Below are 15390 nucleotides of genomic sequence, written 5' to 3' on the forward strand. Positions count from 1 at the left end.
ACTAAAAAGCGGCTAAGTAGCGGTCTGACTGCTATGACTAGAAAAAGTATTTTTCTCTAAAAATACACATGAACCACCAGAAAAAATTTTTACGTCTTTATCTGTACCAGGAGCCGAGATAGAGGGGGGGGCTCTTTGAGCCCCCCCCCCCCCCCGATCTATTAAGGTGGGAATTGGGGCCCGATCTGTAAGGGTTAATGGATAAATATATTTCAATAATTAAACTCTGCATAAATATGGATAATATCATTCTTGTTCTCTATTCTTACTCTATTGTTTGTTGTATGTGTTAATAGATAAATATATTTCAATAACTTAACTCTGCATAAATATGGATAATATCATTCTTGTTCTCTATTCTTACTCCATTGTTTGTTGTATGTGTTAATAGATAAATATATTTCAATACCTAAACTCTGCATAAATATGGATAATATCATTCTTGTTCTCTATTCTTACTCCATTGTTTGTTGTATGTGTTAATAGATAAATATATTTCAATACCTAAACTCTGCATAAATATGGATAATATCATTCTTGTTCTCTATTCTTACTCTATTGTTTGTTGTATGTGTTAATAGATAAATATATTTCAATAATTAAACTCTGCATAAATATGGATAATATCGTTCTTGTTCTCTATTCTTACTCCATTGTTTGTTGTATGTGTTAATAGATAAATATATTTCAATAACTTAACTCTGCATAAATATGGATAATATCAACCTTGTTCTCTATTCTTACTCCATTGTTTGTTGTATGTGTTAATAGATAAATATATTTCAATACCTAAACTCTGCATAAATATGGATAATATCAACCTTGTTCTCTATTCTCACTCCATTGTTTGTTGTATGTGTTAATAGATAAATATATTTCAATAACTAAACTCTGCATAAATATGCCATTATTATCTTACACGCCCAGAATTCTGTATTTTAGAAGTTCTGCAACAAATTTACGTATAATTTTGTCAAAACTTATAAAAGCATTTTTTGTACATACAGTTCTGGCACTCTACAAGAGTTAATGTTCATCTGTCATACCATTTCAGAGCTTCGCTTTTATGGATGTTGTCATCCTTGTTTGTTGGTATTTTGGTAGACATATATATTTGCCTCTAACTTATCTGCTGGTCTTATATAATAGGAGTTCTACAGAAAATAAGAATAACTTGTTTCAATTTCTCTCCTACTTACCATTTTTAAAAGCAAAGCTTTTCTATAATTAGGTTCGGTCAGACCGTACGTCCGTCCGTAACGGATAGCTTTTTTCGTTAATTTAGGCATGTTAGAATTGTCCTATCGATTTCAAATTTTGCATGGTGATTCCTTTAGTAGTTAGGTACGATTTAGAAAGCATAGCAACTCTATAATCATCAACAAAATATCCGTACGTACATTTTAAACATGTTGATTTTTTACTTTTTTAACAACAAATTTTTATGTGATCAAATCATCCGATTGATCTGATTTTTTCGTATATTGATTCCTGGGACAACAAAATGTAAGTATGTCCATAAACATTATCCTGAATCAAGCAGTTTTTCAACAAATTTACTTACAATTTTGCTTTGACCCTTATACATTTGTATTCTGATTATTCAGTTCTGACACTATACAAGTGTTAATGTCCGTTTGTCCTACCGTTTCAGTGCTTCGCTTTTATGGATGTTGTCATCCTTGTTACAATTTTAAATTAAATTTCATAGCTAAATCAATCCTAGCTAGTTTTAAATAAGTAAAATTAAATTTTGTCAACAATCAAATTTTACACTTAAATATAAGAAATCCTTTTAATTACTGGTAGAAAAGACAAAGGCAATCAAGAGGCTGTAATTTTAAGCATGCCTTCCGGCAATCTAAGTTTCTGACAAAGATAAGGTTATAATTTTGTGTCTAGGTGACGTAATTTAATATTGTTTTTTGATTTTTCTTTTATGAGCATTGGAAATCTTTCAAAAATTTCATTGTACATAAAATGCTATTTTGAAATGCCTAGAACTTTTTTGTTATTGAAGCTGGAAGCTTTAAATTTGGGGTATTGGGTCTACTTGTGGCAGTCTTTCAGCAGTTAAAGCGTGGTATTTCTTGCAGGCGTCCTTTAAGTCATTGCATGAATAATGTTTAATTTAGAAAACCTAACATAATTTAAACTACTCCAATATCTTTTGAACAAAGATTTTAGTGGAAAATTTTAGTGATTTATGTAAATTTTAAAATTATCAATTAATTTTGTGCATATTTTAGGTTGATTAGTCCCACTGCACTGTGTGTAGAGTCAGGGAGGAAATGGGCATTGGGCTTTTTATTACACTAGTCCCCAATGTATTATGTTTTCTCATTCGTTGACTAGATAACTTTGGGGATTTTAATGAATTTTGATTGGTGGTTCATTAAGTGGAGTTTCCAACTAATTTTAATCTACATAAGGGGTAATTTTGTGTATCATCATGGGGGATGTAATTAAAATTGTCGGCCATTGTCATATCCCTTGAGATCCCTGGTGCAGAGTGGATACAGCTTAGGAGGTATGCATTCATTTCCGTACATGTATCACATAGGGTTGGGCCGTATATGTCAACAAAATTCGATATCCGGCAATTTACCGGATATCCGGCCGAATAACCGAATATCCGGCCCAACCCTAGTATCACATTATCAAATCAGCAATTATTCATATTATTACAACAGCACAAACTGCAAAATCATAAACATCCCTTTTAATATTTGCAAACATAAGAACATAGACGTCCAAGGGGGGGTGGTGGTAATGGGGTGATTACCCCCCCACAAAATTTTGGATGTTCAATTTTTACCCCCTTTCCCCCCCCCCTCAAATAAAAAAAAATGCGGGGGTGAATGAACAACCTAGAGAGCCTAAATATGTCTATATTACACTAACTCGCGAGCACGGAAGTGAATGTACACCCTAGAGAGCCTAAACAGTAAACATGTCTATATTACACTAACTCGCGAGCACGGAGGTGAATGTACACCCTAGAGAGCCTAAAAATTTCTATATTACACTAACTCGCGAGCACGGAGGTGAATGAACACCCTAGAGAGCCTAAACATGTCTATATTACACAAACTCGCGAGCACGGAGGTGAATGTACACCCTAGAGAGACTAAACATGTCTATATTACACTAACTCGCGAGCACGGAGGTGAATGTACACCCTAGAGAGCCTAAACATGTCTATATTACACTAACTCGCGAGCACGGAGGTGAATGTACACCCTAGAGAGCCTAAACATGTCTATATTACACTAACTCGCGAGCACGGAGGTGAATGTACACCCTAGAGAGCCTAAACATGTCTATATTACACTAACTCGCGAGCACGGAGGTGAATGAACACCCTAGAGAGCCTAAACATGTCTATATTACACTAACTCGCGAGCACGGAGGTGAATGTACACCCTAGAGAGCCTAAACATGTCTATATTACACTAACTCGCGAGCACGGAGGTGAATGAACACCCTAGAGAGCCTAAACATGTCTATATTACACTAACTCGCGAGCACGGAGGTGAATGTACACCCTAGAGAGCCTAAACATGTCTATATTACACTAACTCGCGAGCATTTAATGACTTCTAACAACCTCCCCCCCCCCCCTCCCTCCGCAATGCTAAAAAGGGGGGGTTAGTAGTGCTGTGTATATTAAAACAAAATTGAGGCATTTTAGAAGAATGGTAGGGGGGGGGGGGGGCTAGAGTGGGGGGGTAAAAGTAGGACCTTTTTACTCACTGATCTCTTTAACTCTGATAAAGTACATAAAGTACTAAGTTTTGTTTTTGTCTGAAGCTTAAGATTTCAACTATTTTCTACTTTCAAGGACATAGGTTGGATTAAGGCTATTTAGTTTTTAGATTTAAGTCTTAGGATGGATTTAGGCTATTTTTGACCCCTTTAAATACAGAGCCCCGAGATCCTAGGAGCGCAACCGCTAGTATTTATATAAAGTAGTAAGATGTTTTTGTTTCTAGTAACATCAAGTAAAACCCAAATTAGTTTAAAAGTTAACATTAAAAATCTGGATATCAGTTATAATCTCTAAGTTAAGTTTTAATGCTAAAAAACATACCAATAACCTTAAGTTTTTTCAGATTACCATTGATTTAAACTAAAGTTTCAATTTCTCTCAAGAGACCTGTGACTCTCTCTGACGATTATATTGAAACTTTGCCGCCAAAAGTTATCCAACCACGTGGCCATATTGCCCTGCTAATCTCCTAATGGCCGCCATGATGCTTTGTGAATGTGGAAAAAAAACGACCAATCTGCTCGCTCTCAGGGATCTACAGGGATAGGACAATGGCCAGTAAATTGATGATATACAAAGTTAACCCTTCTGTAGATTACAATTATATTGGTTAGAACATTTGGACACTCAACGTAATGAACCAACAAATCAAAATTCACAAAATCCCCAAAATTGTTAAGCCAACGATTAAGAAATCCTTATTATAAAACTTTGGGGACTAGTATAAAAAACAGTCGATTGTCCCCTCCTTCCCTGGCTTGCTCTGCTGCAACATTACACTTTTTGGCATATCAAGGATGGGGTTGGGATAATGGTATGGCTAAATTTCCTAAAAATCTAAAAACCTAAAAATCAAAATGAACATTACACTTTGTCTGTCTGTAAAGATTTGTTTCTCTCACTCTGTATGTCTGTAAAGCTTAGTTTCCCTCCTTATGTCTGTCAGTAAAGCTTAGTTTCCCTCACTCTGTTCTGTATGTCAGTAAAGCTTAGTTTCCCTCACCCTGTATGTCTGTAAAGCTTAGTTTCCCTCACTCTGTATGTCTGTAAAGCTTAGTTTCCCTCACTCTGTATGTCTGTAAAGCTTATTTTCCCTCACTCTGTCTGTCTGTAAAGCTTAGTTCCCTCACTCTGTCTGTCTGTAAAGCTTAGTTCCCTCACTCTGTCTGTCTGTAAAGCTTAGTTTCCCTCACTCCGTATGTCTGGAAATATTAGTTTCTCTCACTCTGTCTGTCTGTAATGCTTAGTTTTCCTAACTCTGTCTGTCTGTAAAGCTTAGTTTCTTTCACTCTGTCTGTCTGTAAAGATTAGTTTCCCTCTGTCTGTCTGTAAAGTTAAGTTTCCCTCACTCTGTCTGTCTGTAAAGCTTGGTTTCCCTCACTCCGTATGTCTGGAAATATTAGTTTCTCTCACTCTGTCTGTCTGTAATGCTTAGTTTTCCTAACTCTGTCTGTCTGTAAAGCTTAGTTTCTTTCACACTGTCTGTCTGTAAAGATTAGTTTCACTCTGTCTGTCTGTAAAGTTAAGTTTCCCTTACTCTGTCTATCTGTAAAGCTTAGTTTAACTCACTCTTATCAGTCTGTAAAGCTTAGTTTCTCTCACTCTGTCTGTCTGTAAAGCTTAGTTTTCCTCACTCTGTCTGTCTGTAAAGCTTAGTTTTCCTCACTCTATCTGTCTGTAAAGCTTAGTTTCCCTCACTCTGTCTGTCTGTAAAGCTTAGATTACCTCACTCTGTATGTCTTTTAAGCTAAGTTTTCCTCCCTCCGTATGTTTGAAAAGCTTAGTTTCTCTCACTCTGTCTGTCTGTAATGCTTAGTTTTCCTAACTCTGTCTGTCTGTAAAGCTTAGTTTCTTTCACTCTGTCTGTCTGTAAAGATTAGTTTCCCTCTGTCTGTCTGTAAAGCTTAGTTTCTTTCACTCTGTCTGTCTGTAAAGATTAGTTTCCCTCTCTCTGTTTGTAATACTTACAGTTTCCCTCACTCTGTCTGTCTGTAAAGATTAGTTTCCCTCACTCTGTCTGTCTATAAAGCTTAGTTTCCCTCACTCTGTCTGTATGTAACGCTTAGTTTTACCCACTCTGTATGTCTGTAAAGCTAGTTTCCCTCAATCTGTCTGTCTTTAAAGCTTAGTTTCCCACCCTATGTCTGTCTGTAAAGCTTAGTTTCCCTCTATATGTCTGTCTGTAAAGCTTAGTTTCCCTCGCTCTGTCTGTCTGTATCTCCCTTTATCCCTGGTTAAGGGGGCATTGTTGTACTTTTGCATATCTCTATGATTACAGAACAAAATGGCTTTAACTCACACTTACAGGGATAGGTCAGTAGGAGTTTAATTAATTTTTCCTCCAATATTTCATTATAGCAAAACTACTATGTCTGTCTATCTGTCCTTATGTAATACTGTTCTCTTTTACATGCTATTATAGATCGCTGTTATATGACAAAATCATCCATGTTAGAATACATATCCTTCGCCTCCCTGAATAGAATTAGAGGGGGGGTTAAATTAATGTCAGTTGGTGGGGGGGGGGGGGGCGGAGGTTTGAAACTAGTTATAAAATGTTGGTACTCGCTTACTAATGGGACTCCATTTAGCAGATGAACTGAAATTAGTTTCCGAATGTGAACACATTTTCCTAGGTGTTTCCCAATCCTATCTCAATATTTGCTACTAGCTAAAAAATCTTCAAACTTCAAAAAAAAATCAAAATTTGAATGTATTAACGATTTATACATTATACATTCAAAGATTTAATTTTTCAAATTTTGATTTTTTTTTTTGGAAGTTTAAAGGTTTTTTAGCGATAGCCTGATATCTAGTTGCCGAATGTGTACGCAGTTTCCTGAGTGTTTCCTCATCCTAGCTCAATATTTACTACTAGCTAAAAAAGCTTCAAACTTCAAAAAAAAAAAAAATCAAAATTTAAAAAATTCAAATTTATAATGTATATTGTATAAATCGTTTACACATTCAAATTTTGATTTTTTTAAGGGAAGTTTGAAGATTTGTAGCTAGTAGTAAATATTGAGCGAGGATGAGGAAACACCCAGGAAACTGCGTACACATTCGGCAACTAGATATCAGGCTATCTTTTTAGCTAGTAGCAAATATTGAGATAGGATTGGGAAACACCTAGGAAAATGTGTTCACATTCGGAAACTAATTTCAGTTCACCATTTAGCATTAGTGTTTAGCAGAACCAGGGAGGGGAGGGGACATTGGACTATAAATTACGCTGGTACCCAAAGTTTTATAACCATGTTTTCTTATTCGTTGGTTCAAAAACTTTAGGTGCTTTTATTCTTCAACTTTTTCAAGCAAAAATTTAATCTACAGAAGGGGTAATTTTGTTTCTCATCATAGTTGATGCATATCAATTTATCGACCATTGTCTTATCCCTTAGCACCCCTGAGTTGAAAATAGTGGGCTGATGAAGCTGTTATAGGATAGGTTGGTTCAGTTTGCAAATTTAAGTCGGGATCTTTAGGGATAAGAAGAAGGGAGGAGAAATATTGGTCTTCAAATCCTACAGGTAGCCAATTTTTGTTTGCTTACATTTTTTTAATACTGTCATCCAGGAAAGGTATAACCAACAAGCGAAATAAATCAACTGATAATTTTAATCTACAGGATGGACAATTTATTTGGGAAGAAGGGGACGTAGGGCTTTTTATTTCACTAGTCCCCAAAGTTTTCTAATAAAGTTTTTTATCCTTTGGCCAACAACATTGGGGACTTTTATTGAATTTTGATTGGTTGGTTCATTTAGTTAAGGTCCAAACGTTTAACCAATAATTGTAATCTACAAGAAGGGTTAAATTTGTGTATCATTAATTTATCAATTTATAATCCCATATCATATCCCTTTAGATATTTGGTACATGGTTTTAAAAATTGGGCCAGCCTAACCAGAAGTTTAGTGGGTGGGGCTGAATTTTAGCCCCAACTGAATAGATATATTATGGATATATTAGTACCTCTTTGCAAAATTTTCCAATCAATCAGCAACCCCCCCCCCCCTCTCCCTCCTCTATACATATATTTCAATTTAAGCTAACTTCTCCCACTTTGAAACTTGAAATATTCAGGGATCTAAAGGAATAAGACAATAGACAATAAATTTATTTACATCCCCAATGATGATACATAAAATTAATCCTTCAGTAGATTAAAATTAGTGATTGTAACGTTTAAACACTTAACTTAAACCAATCAAGATTCACTAAGGTCCCCAAAGTTGTTAAGCCAACGAATGAGAAAATATTATAAAAAATTTTGGGGACTAGAGTAATAAACAGCCCATTGTACCCTCTCTACCTGGAGAAATAATGCAATTTGTTAAACATATGCATGCACAGTGCGTATGAAGGTGCTTTGACTTTTGTGTCAGAACCTAAATTAGGACAAAGTGCATTTCATTACCCTAGATTAGGTAACTTTATTTCACTTTTCAATAAAATCTAAAATGCAGCCGTTTTTGAGAAAATTAGATTTGAAAATTTCAAGTTCAATTTTCATCCACTAGGAGTTACCGCATAATCATGACAAGAAAAGCAAATATTATTTATTTAAAATTTTGAACAACTTTGCTTTTATAAAGTCTGTCATAAAACCTCTCTATATATGATTTATTTCAGGCTGAATTTTCGTGACCTTAGCAAAGCAACTAATAAAAATGGCCATGAATCAACTCACTTCAGGAGTGGTTTTATGAAGAACTTTTTAAAAGCAAACTTGTTCTAAATTTTAAATAAATAATCTTTGTTTTTCTTGTCATGATTATACGGTAACTCCTAGTGGATGAAAATTGAACTTGAAATTTTCAAATCTAATTTTCTCAAAAACGGCTGCATATTAGATTTTGTTAAAAAGTGAAATGAAGTTACCTAACCTAGGGTAATGAAATGCACTATGTCCCAATTTAGGTTCTGACACAAAAGTCAAAGCACTTTCAAACGCACTGTGGCATAATGCATATAGAACAGGGGGAGGGAGGAGACATTGGACTGTGAATACCACTAGTACCCAAAGTTTAATAATCACATTATCTTATTCTTTGCCAGTGTCCAAACCTTTCAACCAATAAACTTTAATCTACAGATGGGGTAATTTTGTTTCTATCATTGGGGATTTATATTAATTTACTGTCCATTGTCTTATCCCTTAAGATTCATACCTTGTAGCAAAATTATTTTTAGCCCCAACCCTTCTCAATGCAATATTATTTTTTTTTTTATAATATAAAAAGGTTTCGTGATTTTATCAATGTAATTGACACATGAATAAAACGTGTGGCTACGCAGAGTAGAACAAGGATGACAACATCCATAAAAGCAAGCTCTCAAATTGAAGGACAAACAAACATTAACATAATTAACGAGTGTCAGATCTGAATAATCAGGTTATTATTGCATAAGAATAAACAAAATTGTAAGTAAATTTGTTGCAAAACTGCATAAATACATATTACTATTTAAGGACATATAACATTTTCAGGACTTAATTATAGAGATGCTTCGCTTATAACATTGTACCTAGTTGTAATAAGAATCAGTATTCCAAAAATCAGATGAATCGGATAGTTCTAACATACAAAAATTTGATATCAAAAAGTAAAAGATCAACATGTTTAAAATGAACATACTGACATTATGATTTTGGTATTGACTAGAGAGTTGCTTCGCTATCTAAATAGTACCTAACTATTACAGGAATTAATAGAAATAGAAGAATAGAAGCATATTCTGAACCCTTTTTTCGTCAAATCTAAGGAGGAACATTTCTAGCAGACAAAAGTATTGTTTACTTTCGACTCAAGCTGATGTGGATTCTTAAGAAATTATAGACTCGCTACTCGATAGTGAGGCAAAATTATTTTTGTGAAAAATCATCCAAAAGCACATTAAAAATCTACAAAAATTAAACAAAATCATATGTTAATAACCCTTTTAAGATTTATTAATTTTTGTAAATTTTTTTGGAGGATTTTTCACAAAAATAATTTTGCCTCACCAGCGAGTAGCCAGCCTAACTTTTTTTTTAAGAATCCACCTCGTTACTAAGCTTTCAAATTTAAACGAAATTTTTCGGCAATTAATTCTGATTCCGCAAAGCTTTCTACAAAGAAAATATACTGTTTACAGCTGACTTTTAACTATGTATGAAATGAAAAAAAAACATGCATTCGTAACAAGATGTGTACAAAATTTTAACCAATGAAATTAAATGTATGTACCGATGCGATTCTCCTATTGGCCCAATCAGACATTCCTTCTCTTTCTTAGTACCTTTATTCAGGAATTATAATGCAAAGTTTAAAATCGATATGCCTGAATTAACGAAAAGAGCTAACCGTGACGGACTGACCGCTCCTACTCATAGAAAAGCATCGCTTTTAAAAATAGCCTTAAACTATCCTAGAGCCAAAAAATGGAGAACCCAATCTGTTCAGTGGTAAGCAAGATCTTAACGGACAAACAAACAAAAGCTTACTTCTTTATACAATAGTTGGAAAAATAATAGTGTTGGGCCGGAAATTGAAAATTGCAAGATAACCGGCAAATTACCAGATATCCGGCCGAATAACCGGATATCTGGCATTATAAATCAGCCGGATATCCAGTATCCGGATAATTTCAATATCCGAAATCCGGCCGAATATTAAAAATGGCCGGATATCCGGCCCAACCCTAATAAATAACAATTATGAGATAAAGTTATTCATTTATTTAATTCAACGTTGACTTAATTTATTTTAAAATTATATATTTAAAACATTTACATAAAATTCTCTAGTAAAAAGGTAAGAATAAAACTCATCCACCAAGGGGGGGGGGGGGAGGAGGGGGGATGTGTCACTTTTTTGCATCAAACACAAAAATAAAGTTAGTCATTTGCATTCCAAACGTTGCTGCCGCCGAAAAACGCCATATCTCGGTTTTAAATGTCAACGAGAAATAAAGGTAGTTTTTCCGCCGTTTTGTATTTTATTAAAGCAACTTTTTCTTTATATGCCTAGTTTCTTTGTATTAAGTTTTACTAAAATGGCACATCCACCCTCCCCCTTCCCTCAACACCTTTCCATTAAAATCATTTACTCCAACTTAAACAAGAGAAATTTTAATACAAATAGTAGACTTAATTTCAATAATTTAATTAAAAACTATAATTGGGCAATTATAGTAATGTTAAAGACTAAAAGTTCACCAAAACATTGAGATAGAAAATTGCGATAATGTCCAATAGCAGTGTAGCTTTTCAGAAAATATGAAAAATAATGCGCGACTTTTTTCTCTTAAAAACTTCTTTGGAACCTTATATTGGGTTGTAAAAACATTCAGAGTCTAATCTTTTTCCCCAATTTTAAATACATAAAAAAAGGGTAAATTTATTTATCGTAATTGGGGGGCCTTCAATATACATGTCTAAAATACCGAATAGTAAAACTTTCAGAGTAGTTTTGCTTATAAAAATTGCATATAATAATAACAATTGTTCGATCCATAATTGGAGAAAAAATTAATAAAATCGCCATTAAAAGGTAATACTGGGCATTTTTTCAAAGCTTTTTCAATAATCTAATTTTGTTAAAATACTGAAAGAAAAATCAGTGATCTTAAGGGATAACGCAATGGACTATAAATTGATGTACTTTCCTAATGATAGTTAACAAAATTACGCCATGAGTGAATAGAAAATATTAGTTGTAAATTTATGATGAGGGAGGATGGTGACATAGGATCTTTGTAAAACTTCGCAACAATAATTTTATTCTGAGACTGGGACAATTTAATTTATAATACCTTGGGGGTGTACATTAATTTATCGTTTATTGTCTTATCCCTTAAGATCTCTAAAAATTAGCTTTGTCAAGATCTACAATATTTTTTCATCAGAATTTTCATCCATACAAGTTGTTAAAAGAATTATATATTTTGTGGTTATATAATAAAACTCTGGTTATTCTTAATATCATTTTATACAGATATAAGGGAGGGGGGGGGGGGGTTTAATGCAACCATCTCGTAATCAGTGAGCAAATGGCACTTAGAATTCGAATTTCGAGCTGAAATTTTGCATGAGTAATCCTTGGTAGGTCTATTTTCCCTAAATTAAACAAAAAGCAGCTCAGCCGTTTAGCCGTTTTTTGCCTATTTTACGGGGAAATTCATCATTAATTACGTAGGAATCAACTTTTTAAAACATATCTTTGGTTTAATTCATGTTAAATGATAGCAATAACCATTTTTTAAATTTTTAGTACCAGCTGCTAAACGGCTAGAACTGACTGAAAACGGCTGTTAGCGGCCAAGACTATGAAGGGTAGATAGGGCTTGTGACATGTCTAGGGGTAGGTTTTTATGGGTGCTTAGCTCAAAAATACTACTTAAAATAGTGATGGCAAATCCATATGGCAGCTGGGTAACAGCTGCTGCTAAGCTGCGAGCGGCCAAGAGTAGAATGAGTAGATAAGGCTTGTGACGTGTCTAGGGGTAGGTTTTTATGGGTGCTGAGCTCAAAAATGCTACCAAAAATAGTGGCGGCCAATACATATGGCAGCTGGGTAACAGCTGCTGCTCAGCTGCGAGTTGCCATGAGTAGAATGAGTAGATAGGGCTTTTGACATGTCTAGGGTTAGGTTTTTATGGGTGCTGAGCTCAAAAATGCTACCAAAAATAGTGGTGGCCCATCCATGTGGCAGCTGGGTAATGGCCGCAGCTAAGCTGGTAGAGGCCAAGGGTAGAATGAGTACATAGGACATGTGATATGGCTAGGGGTAGATTTTCATGGGTGCTGAGCTCAAAAATGCTACCAAAAAAGTGGTGACCCATCTATATGGCAGCTAAGTAACAGCTGCAGCTCAGCTGCGAGCGGCCAAGAGTAGAATGAGTAGATAGGGCTTGTGACGTGTCTAGGGGTAGGTTTTCATGGGTGCTGAGCTCAAAAATGGTACCAAAAATAGTGGCGGCCCATCTATATTGCAGCTGGGTAACAGCTGCAGCTCAGCTGCGCGCCGCCAATAGTATAATGAGAAGATAGGGCTTGTGACGTGCCTCGGGGTAGGTTTTTATAGGTGCTAAGCTCAAAAATGCTACTAAAAATAAGGGCCAATCCATTTATGGCAGCTGAGTAACAGCTGCAGCTCAGCTAGGAGCGGCCAAGAGAAGAATGAGTACATAGGGCTTGTGACGTGTCCAGGGGTAGATTTTTATGAGTGCTGAGCTCAAAATGCTACCAAACATAGTGGTGACCCATCCATATGGCAGCTGGGTAACAGCTGCAGCTCAGCTTGGAGCGGCCGAGAGTAGAATGAGTACATAGGGCTTGTGACGTGTCCAGGGGTAGGTTTTATGGGTGTTGAGCTCATAAATGCTACCAAAAATAGTTGCGGCTCATCCATATGGCAGCTGGGTACCCGCTACAGCCTACTATCCCTATCTTCTCATTCTACTCTTGGCCTCTCCCAGCTGAGCAGCGGCCGTTACCCAGCTGCCATATGGATGGGCCACCACTATTTTTTGTAGTATTTTTGAGCTCAGTACCCATAAAAACTTACCCCAAGACACGTCACAAGCCCTATGTACTCATTTTACTCTTGGCCGCTCCCATCTCAGCTGCAGCTGTTGCTCAGATGCCATATAGATTGGTCACCATTATTCTTGGTAGCATTTTTGAGCTAAGCACCCTTTAAAACCTACCCCTAGACACGTCATAAACCCTATCTACTCATTACACTCTTGTCTGCTCGCAGCTAAGCTGCAGCTGTTAACCAGCTGCCATATGGATTGGCCGCCACTATTTTTTGCATCATTTTGAAGCTCAGCACCCATAAAAACCTACCACTACACACGTCACAATCTACTTATTCTACTCTTGGCCGCTCCCAGCTGAGCTGCGGCCGTTACCCAGCTGCCACATGGATGGGCCGCCACTATTTGTGGTAGCATTTTTGAGCTGAGCACCCATAAAAACCTACCCCTAGACATGTCACAAGCCCTATCTACTCATTCTACTCTTGGCCGCTCGCAGCTGAGCAGCAGCTGTTACCCAGCTGCCATATGTATTGGCCGCCACTATTTTTGGTAGCATTTTTGAGCTCAGCACCCATAAAAACCTACCCCTAGACATGTCACAAGCCCTATCTACTCTTCATACTCTTGGCCGCTCCCAGCCGTTTTCAGCCGGTTCTAGCCGTTTAGCAGCTGGTACTAGAAATTTAAAAAATGGTTATTGCTATCATTTAACATGAATTAAACCAAAAATATGTTTTAAAAAGTTGATTCCTACGTAATTAATGATGAATTTGCCCTAAAAATAGGCAAAAAACGGCTAAACGGCTGAGCTGCCAGCCGCCAGCCGTTACTTTTCAACTTTTTGTTTAATTTAGGGAAAATAGACCTACCAAGGATTACTCATGCAAAATTTCAGCCCGAAATTCGAATTATAAGTGCTATTTGCTCACTGATTACGAGATGGTTGCATTAAAAACCCCCCCCTTTAATTATTAAAATGCCAATAACTGATATTTTTTAAAATTAGACTAGATGTTGTTCGTAAATAAAATGGCTTGATAAAAACTGGTTCTGAACTGTACTGAAAACACATGTATCGTATGATTTAATAGAATTGGTACGATTAACATCTGCTGAATTAGAACCGGTTCTAAACCACGCTGGAAAAAAACATGTATCGCATCTTATTACTGACTATTTTCCACAAATAATAAAATCAAATCATATAAACAAAACTTGAATTTAATTTTATTATCCGGTCAAAGATTTCTATACGTAATAATAACTATACTTTGTTCTATAACAAATAACGAAATATCAAATATTTATGATAAGTATATATAATCAATTACCTACCTACCTAATTTCTAAATATAAACTACACTTACCTTAGTTAACCCCAAAATTTTTTTAAAATAATTTTACAGTTTAATGATAGTTTCATAATAGTTATAAGACTGCATTCTACGGATATTGAAATAAAAAAAGTTAAGACTAAAACCAGGCAAATATAATTGGTATTACTATTTGGATTTTTATTTTAATATTAGTGGAAAACTTCCTGCAATACGATGCTATGCATTAATTTTCAGTATGGATGAGAACCTGTTCTAATTCAGCGTATATTAATCGGTTTTTTAAACCATTCTTGAAAAGATTTTAAAATAAATGTTAATTTTTCACATTTAATTTACAAATTGGTCAAAATTTTAATTTTAGATATAATAAAACTATAAAATAATAAATTATTGTGCATCTTATGATTTCCAAAGTCGTATCAATCGACTTTTTATATAGGTATATATAAAACAGCGACAAAAAGATTTTTATAAAAGATATGATTAATAAATTACATTTAGACATTGAAAAACCTTTACATTATGAAAACATAAGACAAAAAATAGGAAAGGGAACTATCAACGAACGAGAGCAAGTGATTATAAGCACCTTGCAGCAATGATCCATAGTATTTTTTTAATGAATATAATACTATGTTTATGATTAATATTTGGTTTATCAACAAAAAGTTGGGCTTTACAATGCAATGGTTTTACATGAAAAATTTCTGAAATGTAAACTGTTTTTTTGATGCAATATCATCAAATGCT

The sequence above is a fragment of the Acartia tonsa genome, chromosome 5 (assembly GCF_053477335.1).
Source record: "Acartia tonsa isolate MP-2025a chromosome 5, ASM5347733v1, whole genome shotgun sequence".
Classification (NCBI taxonomy): domain Eukaryota; kingdom Metazoa; phylum Arthropoda; class Copepoda; order Calanoida; family Acartiidae; genus Acartia; species Acartia tonsa.